Source organism: Mastomys coucha, unplaced genomic scaffold (assembly GCF_008632895.1).
Source record: "Mastomys coucha isolate ucsf_1 unplaced genomic scaffold, UCSF_Mcou_1 pScaffold20, whole genome shotgun sequence".
NCBI lineage: Eukaryota > Metazoa > Chordata > Mammalia > Rodentia > Muridae > Mastomys > Mastomys coucha.
The window spans coordinates 23,976,640-23,987,708 of NW_022196903.1; positions in this window are offsets into that span (position 1 = coordinate 23,976,640).

Consider the following 11,069-nt stretch of genomic DNA (forward strand, 5'->3'; position numbering starts at 1 on the left):
AAGCTGCAGCTAGGTAAGAGAGGCAGGATCCAGAGATTTTCCCCAGGACCATGCTATGATGGACCACACAAAGTTGGGGGCAGCTGGGTCTTCTGCAGCCGTTCTCCATCCTGTGCAAGATAGCAAGCCCACAGTTGAGAGGCCTGTGGCTCTGGAGCCGTCTCCACTTTGGAGCTCTCTCCCAAAGTGAATATCCAGAAGGAGAAGCCCACGTGCTGGGCAGGGTGGGAGAAGATTGCTCTCCTTTTCCTCCTGAGAGTGAATGCAGGCCCTCAACAGAAAGGCAGCATAGACATCTCCCTTTCAAAGATGCTCTCCAAGTCTCACAGCCTGTGTGTGTGTCCTCAGGTCCTTCTCTGCGGTTTGCCCTGGAGCCAAGTCATCTCTTCCTATGTTCTGTTCTGTTCTTTTTCCTGCACAGGTGCTGAGCTGGGCCAGCGGGTATCTCCAGGCGGCCTCTCCTAATGAGCTCTTAGCAGGTAATCAGCTCTTCCTTGACCCCCTTCTGGAAATGCTAGAGACAGGACCGACCTGAGCTGGTACGTGGCTGTGAAGGAGAAACCATCCAATCTACAGCTCCTTAATGCTCACCCAGCTAGGACCTCTCTGCAGCTGGGGCCTCAGGATCTCCTCGTACAGTGGGAAAGACCCAGGCTGTTGGGGAGCAGGGCTCCTAGGAAGCTTTCTTCCTGTATTCTGGAAGAACTTAGGAAGAAGGGGCACTATAGTTGTTTAAGACCATGGAGGTTGGGGGCAGGTCAACCTTTCTTCATCGTACCATAGTATCTGCTGATGCTGTTGAGGGTCCATGCCTAAAGCCCAGAGCTGTCCAGTGACAGCCTCTTCTGGGGGCTCCACAGGGGGAGTCGGGGTGTTGATGCTGTGGCATCCAGGGCATAGAAGATGCCTGGAATGACTGACTCCCCAGTCATAGCAGGAAACTGTAAAATCCTTACAGGACAGAGGAGACAGAATCCAGCTGCCCCGCACGCCAGAGCATACAACTGCTCTTTGCTTGTTAGGAGTCTGCCAGGTAAGCATGCGATTGACACGGGGTGGGTAAAAGCAGGTGCAGCTGGGACTCCTGTCTCCTGGCTGCCTGAATGCATCCTGAGGCTCTGCCTCTCTCCCTTTCACTCTCCCGCCCTCCTTCTTTCCAGGTCCTGGCTCTGCTTCCCTGACCTCATCTGCAGATACAAGCAAGCCCCAGCCTGAGAGGGGCTGCACCCTCCACAGCTGTCTCCTTTGGATCTTTTTGCGGTCTGGGCTTGCTGTTCTCTAGACAGTAGTCAGGAAGCCCTTACCCCAAAAAGTATCTACGGGAGGCTTGGTCTACTGGGGAGACCCCCAAGGGCTCCAGGTGAGTCACAGCAAACCCAAGAATACCATGTGGATCTAGGGCACCCTTGCCAGGTGGATCCAGAGCATCTTTGCCATACCTTAGTATTGCTAGGTGACCATGGGTCAAAGCCCTAAGCCTTAGGTTCTCAATCTTCCTAATGCTGTGACCCTTTAATACAGTTCCTGATCTTGTAGTGACCCCCAGCCATAATATTATTTTGTTGCTACTTTATAACTGTAATTTTCTACTGTTACAAATCATAATGTAAATATCTGATAGCAGGATATCTAATATACAACCTCCAAAGAGGTCGTGACCCACAGGTTGAGAACCACTGCCCTAAGACTTTTAGTGCCCCAGTGATTTCATACCTTTCCTGACAGACAATGTTTAGTAGGAGTGGCTTCAGTCAAGGCCAGAGAAGGCCACTTGGATAGATGCTGCTGGCTATCATGGGCACTCCTGGAAGGACTGTCACTCATTATGTCTAGCCTTCCTGTGCACTGAGTAGACGAGATCCAATACAGGCCTGGCTGTTGGAATCCTGGGCAGAGGGACCTGTGACTGGGAACACCACAGTTGATCCCAGCAGCTGTGTGAAGATGGTGAGCCTCTTCGGCAGGATGAGGTGTCCAGCATCTGCCCGCCATCGTTTAGCCTGAGTCAGTCGCCATGACCTCCTTTCTCCTGTGAGTCACTACTAGTCCTTCAAATAAAATCCTTAGTCAAGTTAACAGAACGGATACCATTACTAACCTCTGACTCACTGCCATCTAGAGGGAGGAGGGGTATTGCACACATTAGAGAAAAGGGGTCGACTTGGGGGAAATCTGAGTCATCCTTAGAGGGTGCCTTGAGGAGGGTCCATAGGCAAGGCTTGAGATAAAATCCAGGGGAACCTTCTGAAGCGCTGTGTTGGAATAAAGAGCAGAGGACCAACATAACATAGGAAGATTTAAAGTCACTGGGTCCTCAGTTTCCAGTGGTGGTAAGAACTGATGATAATTGCAGGTGGCTCCTGCCAGTTTAAGGGAGTTGGGTACAATTCTGCAGCTAGGGTGAGGAACGTCAGTGATGGCCACATGAGTATCCATCTCATTTTCCTCTTCCCTCACCCCACCTCTGTACATCCTGGCCTGGAGAAGGTCATTCTCTGTGCCCTTCCTTATCTGGATCTCTCTGCTCTCTACACCCATGTGCAGGATGAGTGGGCAGCCCTGGACAAGGAGTAAGGTGTCAATCTCATTGTTAACTAAGCCACAGATCTTGAGAAACAAAGACCCCAGAAGGTTCCATCTTCGTGCAGAACCAAGGGAGGCAGTTCTAAGGGGATGTGTGAGCTGGTGTGTGTCTCGCTGAGTTCAAGGGTGCCAAGGGAGCCTACGTGGGGCTGCTAGAGTGTGCTGTGGCGGCTCAGGAAGGAGAGCTGAGTTCACAGGTCAGAAAGGAGGACTCTAAATGTGTGGGACAAACGCCCCCACCTGGAGACAGGGAGACATCGGCGAAGAAAGCACGACGTGGACAGGCCACGTTACAAGGCTGACTCATGACCACAGGAGCTCAGGGTCCCGACGTTCTCTGACTTCTCAATTCTGGCCCCAACAAATCAGGTTTGCTAGGCCACAGTACCCAGCATGAGGGTGGGAACGGGGTGCGTGGCTCAAGGGCGGCATCGTGCGGTCATCTTGGGGTACTTCAGCCTACATCCTCCACTGAGAGAGGGTATCGTCTAACTCCGGACAGTAGCCTTTCCCTGCAAATTAGGAATTTCTGTGCCAAGTAGTCCTTCCCCAAGAGCCGCAGAGCCCGGGGCGAGGTAGGCAGGAAAGGATGCTTGTGTGAAGAGCCCTTCAGTGAGATCGTTTAGAGTTTGCTCATCACCCGGGATAAGTCACCTCTCGAAATGGGTTTCTAGGTTCACAGCCTGGACATTTGGGTAGCCCTTGCTCCTCAGGCAGCTCAGTTTGGCTCCCCTGGGGGGAACTGTTCCCATTAGAGAGCGTCTTTTGTAAAAGACTTCAGCTCCCAACATTCACAGGAAGTACCTGGACTTCCAAGTCAGTCCCATCCATCTTTGGGAAAGTTCTTAACCCTCTCTAGGCTTCACTTTGCTCATTCTCAAAACAGGAGTAAAAACACCTTCCATATAGGGCCATGGGTCCTGACTCTGGGCCTAATGAATGTCAGCTCTGGGGTGGGATCCACATGACCACCTGTGTACAGCTGTCTTTGTGTGTGTGTGTGTGTGTGTGTGTGTGTGTGTGTGTGCGTGCATTTGGGGAGTGTTAGTAACCAGCCATGGGTGTTCACTTCTGCCTCAGCACCCAGATAGGAAGGAGGTTTTCTGGTCAGGATATTGTGGAGAAGGTAGCCATCAGGGAGAAGGGGGAGAGACCTGAAGAAGGCAAGTGGTGGTGTTCTGCTCCAGTTCCTAAAGTCCCAGCATCCTATGGAGCTGTCTAGTTGGAGAAGAGCCTGGAGGGAGCTGTCTCCACCTATAGATCATCTCCGCCTGGAGAGAAGAAGGAAAGGAGCAAAGTGGCACCGAAGGGGCCAGAGGAAATAGAGAAGGAAAGGGAACGTGGAGAGGCAACATGGGAAATCTCTCCAGGTGGTTAATGTTGCCCTCTCAGACATTCAGAGTGCTTCCTGGGCTTCTAGGCAGGGTGGCCCCTCTCCCAGAAAGCTGAGCGGTGGGATGTGATCCAAGCTGGACATATGGGCCATGCCATTAAAGAGGCTTTGCACCAATGTCCTTCCTTCTCGAATCAAACGAACAAGTAAGGCATCTCGGCGAGCAACCTGCTCCCTCCTCAGGCTCACCCTCCTAACAGGCAGACAGGGATGGGACCCTGTGCTAACATGAGAATGGGAGCTGTTGCAGCACGGGATGGTGTGTGAATAGTGAAGGAAGGCACCTGAGATCTATTGGGAATCTAGGAGAAAGGATTGAGAAGTTAGCAGCATCGAAGACACCTAAGGGTTTCCCGGAAGTCCGGCTGGAGTTATCGCTTCCCATGAGCCTGACGACATGTGACCCTGCAAACCAACATGACCTCCACAGCTTTGTTCAGCCACCCCATCTCTCGGTTGCTCCCCAAGGTCACCTGGTCCAGCGGGCCCTGGGGGTGTGACAGAACACCCGAGAACTTCCTGAATGGAGCTGGCAGTCGCATGCAGGGACTGGCAGGGCTGTTGGTGTCTTCACATTTACATTTGTACCCTAAGTCTTGGGGCAGCTGCTGACCCCAGTCACACCGCATCTCTGTTCTGGACTCTTGCCTCCCTCTCTGTCCTCTCCTCTCTCTTCCTCCTCCGTCCTCATTCCTTTCCTCTTTCTATTCCCAGAGTCTGTACGTTGTCCAGCCAGGAATTATCTCAGCTCTGATCCTGCCCTGGAAGAGTTCCTGGGGTCCAGGGCACACCCATCCTGAAGACTGTGCCCTTTAGAGGTGTGGTCAGGGCATTCGGGATAGGAACAGAGCTTGTAGACCAGCGCTCCAGGACATGGCTCCTTTGCAGAAAGACTAAGAAGCCCCCTTTGAGCTCTTTTAACATTAAGGCTGCAGGATCATTGACACAATCCAAGGCTCAGTTTTGGGGGCAGAGACTCTCAAGGTTGGGATCTCTTTGGTACCGATAGCTTAGAGTCACACTGTAGAGGCTGCCAGGTGCAGGTGCTTCTGTCTGGTGGAGGTTTTTTTTTTTTTTTTTTTTTTTTCTTTTTGCTATTTTTGTTTGTTGTGTCTTCAGAGAGCCTGATGTTTAATGGTTTTCAGCACCCAATGCCTCTGTCCAGAATTGAAGGTGGAACCCAGAAACATCATGAGATGACTCCCTGCACACTTGTGTGTAAGAACCACCGGCCTAGGGCTCAGCTTTGGTGGAATCAGGACAAAGGAGTCCAGGGGTTGACACTTGAAAATGGGAGTTGCTGAATGGCTAAGGATTTTACAAAGAAACACTGGGAAAGACAGAGAAAGAAGAAAGATAAAGAACTAGGTAGGACTTCCCTCTGGGGAGAGAGGCAATGGAGGAGGGAAATCAGACTTGCAATGGCTGAGGAGATGGTTGATGCAGAAACCCTGGGTTCTCACCTTCCACATCTGAATGAGGGAGATGGGGCAATTTCTGTCAGCCATGCAATCACAATGGCAACGATAATTGACTTGGGGGGGGAGCCCTTTGGGCATCCATTTCTTCAGGGGGGGAAGGGGGGAACACTGTGAACACTTGTTGGAAACCTAGGGAAGGAAATCTCCTTAGCCCGTGCCCTTCTCATGTAAACGCATGTAAAACACATGGAAAGTGTTGCTGGGATTTTGTACTACTTCCTTTTTCTTTTTCTCCTCTCAGTTTTGAAGTTTATCACCTTTATAACAAGATATAAGGAGGAATAGCACAAGGGCCATGTACCTACCCCCAACAAATGGCAGGTGCTAACATTCTGCTGCATTTACATCAGATTCTTAAAACAAACAACAACAATAACAGAACCCCACTGCTAGTCCCCTTGAGCCACTTTCTCTCTCCAGTACACAGCCGATAGCCTACAGTTCTCAGATAATTTTCTCACACATGTGCTCACCCCATATTACTCATAAATGACAACCAGCAATACTTTGAGCGAGAGCTTTTTATTTTGCATAAGCGGTGTCAGAGTGACCCCATCGTTTGAGAACTCGCTGTGTTTTTTTAAAATCTAGTATTGTGTTTCCAAGCACACTGATTTTAACTTCTGAATAACTGGACGGCACAAGAAAACCACAGTTCATGCCCTCACTCCCGATGGACATTTCAGTTTACCCCAGCCTGAATGCAGGCTGTTCCTTCTGAAACTCGTGTTGGAATTTGATTGCCGTCACATCAGTGTTCGTCAGGGGCCTTCCCCCGCACGGATGGCTTAATCCATTCATGGACTAATAGGTCAGCTCAAGAATGACTTCCTTATAAAAGCGAATCTCACGTGGAGGAGTAATGCGTGCTGGTTATCCCAGCATAGGCTCAGGCAAGAGGATCCTAAGCTTGAAGCCAGTGGCAACTGTCTTAGTCAGCGTTCTATTGTTGGGGAGACCATCCATGGCCAAGGCAACTCTCGCAGAAAAAAAACATTTAATTGGGGGCTTTCAGAGGTTTAATTTATTACCATCTGGGAACATGGTGGGATACGTGCAGGCATGGTGCTGAAAAAGTAGCTGAGAGCTACATCCTGATCCACAGACAGAAAAATAGAGTGGGTCTGGGATGAACTTTTGAAACCTTAACCCCTGCATACAAGTAAAGGCACATACGCACACACACACACACACACACACACACACACACACACACACACACGACATATTTCCTCCAGCCCTTCTAATCCTATCAAAGAGGTCCACTCACTAGTATATGAGCCTGCAGGGGCCATTCTTACTCAAACCACAGCAGTAACTTTGAAAGATCTATCTCAAAATAAACTAAGCACAATGGCTGGGGATGAAGGCCAGTGGTCCTGGATTGAATCCCCAGCACCATTAAACCAAACAAAGACAGCAACAAAAGTAAATATTCAGGTAAAGCAGGCAAAGGGGAATGGCAGTAGTAAGATGCCTTAGCCCAGCAGCCCGACTGGATCCCAGGAACGTACATGCTGGAAGAGGACACTCAGTTGTCCTCTGGCCATCACATACGTGCAGCGGCCTGTGGGGCTGACCATCACGTATGTGCAGTGGCATGTGTGGCTGCATTTTTGCTCCTTGCTGCTGCATTTTTGCATGTGTATTTGGTTTAAATAACACTAAACCAAAGCTAAGAAAAAACACAATAGCAACAGAGAAAGCAGTGAGCTTTCTGACTAGCTTCCTAGTTCTTATTTGAGATGTGTTCCTCCATGTTTTCATGCAGCAGGAAGACCCCATTCTGTACAGTTCAGAGAATGAACTCCAGTGACCGTGCTTAAATATATAGTAAGCAAAAGTTTAAGAGAGAGGGGAGAGAAAGAGAACCATAGATAGAAACAGCAGTTCAACATCATCAAATCAGGCATCAGCATCATCTGGCAAGATGACCGGTGTGGTCCAATTGGACAAGCAGACAAAGGTAACATCATGGAGTTGGGGCTTTCCCCAGCAAAAATTGACTGGGGAAGTTGAAGCAGTCAGCTGAGTTTCCGACTGAGCTTGCTTGCCATGGAAGAGTTTCTTGCCACTTGGAAAGCCTTTACCTCCCAGCTGTTGTTCTCAAGGACACGATGCTTTTAATATCCTTGGCTGCCGGCTGTTTCCCATTTTCTTTGTTACAGAACCAGGCTGTAGTTACAGGCCAGGCTGGCTAAAGACAAGGAGTTTTGAAGGAGACAAGGGAAGGCATCTTTGCTTCACATATATGTAGTGGCATGTATGGCTGACCATCACACACATGCAGTGGCACATGTGGCTGCATTTTCGCTCCTTGTTGCTGCATGTTTGCATGTGCACACAGACATACACATTAAATAAACACTAAACCAAAACCCAGAAAAACACCATAACAACAGTGAACTCTCTGACTAGCTTGCTTTTTCTTACCTGAGATGTGCTGAGAATCTACTTTCAAGAAATTTAAGAGAACATGGCAACTTTTCAATATAATATGTATTTCAGACCCTTACCAGGTGACAAGCAGGTGTTAGAAACATGCCACGTACTCCCCTGCCTCAAGAATTATAAACTTAACAAACCTGTATTCTTCATAAATTAGTGAGTCCTAGATATATTTTTTTAAGTAACACAAAGATGGACTAAAAAATTTTTTCTGATTTGTCGTGATCACAAATAATTGTTCAATAAGTATCTTCAGTCATGTGTCCCTGGTGCTGCTGGGTTGAAGGGAAACTGCTGTCTCCATCACAGACGTGCTGGTTAATTTGCTCAGTCGCCTCCTCTACAATCCACCAACAGAATGTGATATGTCAATGCTTATTGTGATTACCAGCTTGATTGGCATTTAGATAATCAAGAAGACACAACTCTGGCTGTGTTTGCAAGGTTACAGGGTCCCTGAGACTTTTTGCCACGGTCTCAGAACTGCTGAGGTCTGCCATTGTGTATCTGAGCTGGATTCCCTGCAAGGAGCGCCTGAAAGACCAAGGCGGTTTCGCTGAAGCTATACCACCCCCATAGGCTTGGTTCCTGGACTGAATTAAGTGGGAGGAAATGGGGAGGCCAGGTGAGCACCAGAGTGTAATGCTCTCTGTTTCCTGGCTATGGACACGAGGTGATCCGTTCCCATTGCTGTGCTTGCTTATGGCTGCGACTGCCTGGCCACGTGATCTTTAGGCTTTTGAAACTAGTTTCCAGGAGGAATTTGGAAGAGTTTTAACTGGTGAGCTTAAAAAAAAAAAAAAAGCCCTTAGATGACACAGCAGAGCTTAAAAATGGTTGTTCTGGTGGGAGGGTGGAAGACCAGGAATGTTGCTAGAAACATACTGTCCTAGTTAGGGTTTCTATTGCTGCAACAAAACTCCATGACCAGAGCACCCTGGGGAGGAAAGGGTTAATTGGGCTTACAATTCCTCAGCACTGTTCATCATTGGAGGGAGACAGGCATTCAAATGGGGCAGGAACTAAAGCAGAAGCCATGGAGGGGTGCTGCTTACTGGCTTGCTCCCCAGGCTTGCTCAGTCTGCTTCCTTATAGAACCAGGGCCACCACCAGCCCAGGGATGACCACACCCACAATGAGCTGGGACCTCTCTCAATCACTAATTAAGAAAACGTCCTATAGCTTACCTACAGCCCAAGCTTATGGAGGCATTTTTCTTACTTGAGGTGTTTCCCCCTCAGATATTTTAGCTTGTGTCAAGTTGATATAAAACTAGCCAGTACACATAGGTAGCGAAGTTCTGGCTGGTGATGTTTCAGAGGGCGACAAAGGCTATCAGGAATAGAACAAGAGGCCGTTCAATTGCACCCTGGCAGAAAAATGTGGCTATGCTTTTCTTGTCCAGAGAACTTGAGGCTGAATTCAAGACCATGGGCTAATCTGTTTGGCAGAGGAAATTTCTAGACAATCTAACATTTAGACTGTGGCATGGTTAGTGCCCACTTCTTTTCAACAGGTTCACAGGAAGGGAATAGAAAGAATGGATAAGAGCCATGTGAAAACATACAGCTGAGAGAAGAAAGGGTAGTTAAAGTTGTAGATATGAAGAATGCAGAGAAAGCACAAGTCATTGCTAAAGGGCTTAATGCAACTAAAATGAAGCTTTTCACTAAGCACTGGAGGGACGACGGTACCTGAAGTTGCTTCTCGGATCACAGCCCGAGAAAGGTAACTGTCATGGACACATCCTAAAATGTTCTTTATTTAGTGTGCTCTTGGATTCTGTTCTTCCCTGAACCAAAATCAGCTGGAAGAATAATATTATTACTGACTTGTTCTCTTGACTCTACTTTCCCTTAAAGTCTTAATTTCTTCAGCTGTGAATTCTTTTACCTCTAAAGTGTTCAAGACTCTGAACTTAGTGGCCCCAAAGGAACACTTGATACTGTGTGTGTGTGTGTGTGTGTGTGTGTGTGTGTGTGTGTGTGTGTGCATGTGTAGTTTGTAATAAAGACAAGCGGAGAAAAGGCTTGGTAAGGGCCAAGCTTCCCCAATATCTTTTTAACAATCTATCAAATCCAGGAAAGGGAGCCACCCACTCTCAGACTGTGGGTCCTTCCTCCCTTCTACTTATTGTGAGTGAGAGGAAGGTCGCCCTAAGATATTACCCTGTACTTCCATATTCCCAGATTCCCTACTTCTACGAAGCCCCAAATATTTCCCTAAGCTACATCCACCCAGAAAATAAGGAAAGAGGTGCCCTCTCCGAGGGTGGGGCCACACTCTTGTGCTGATCTAGGGTAAAGGGCTGACTTTTGGCCCCAAGCCCAAGTCTGTGCATGGCAAAGACTGCTCCTGTGCTGGGCCTGTGAGGATGGACAACTGCCAGGGTCTGAACTGGGCACTGACAACGTTGAGCCTAGCTCTTGGCTACTGAGCCCATGCCTCCACCTCAGGGCCAGACAGAACCGGTCTGGAACTCCTTTTCCCCACACTCCTTGAAGCACTGAGATACCAAAGCTTCTTAACTGCACTTGGGAAGGGGGAGGAGTGGTTAAAGGGACCACCAACCAAGGTGCCTGTCTCAGAGGGGGAGACATTTCAAGAGGCAGAGAGTTCAAGTGAGTGAAGGGGTTTCATGGGTTAGCGAATGTGGGGAAGGCATCATCCAGGAGGGGTCTTCTTGTGAATGGTTTGTGAATACTGCAGATAACAATATATTCAGGTGTTTCCTCCGTAACACCTCAAGGGCTTGGAGGGGTCATTTGGCCTTTATCAGAAAGATGAAATCTGAGAACCTTGGCTTCCTTGGGCCACAGACATCTTTCCTTCCTGAATAGTCTACACCCTGGGTGACAGATGATTTACTCCAGCCTGGAGGGCAGGAGGCCTACTATGTGCCCAGAGCATCCCTTCAAGGACCTCACCTCAGAGTCCCGCCCACCAGCCAATGAGGATTCGGGGAAGTGAGGTCATTACATCCTGATTCCCAGCCTAAGAAGGGAGACTGGGACTTGGAGGGGGTAGTACATAGCAGAGGCCACCACTGATGTTGGTAAAGAAGTATCGAAGGGCAAATGAGTCAGCAGCAAGCTTAAGCAATGAACAGTTGCACCATGGGGTGTTTCTCAAATTCTTGTCTACTTTTAGAAAGTACGCAATGC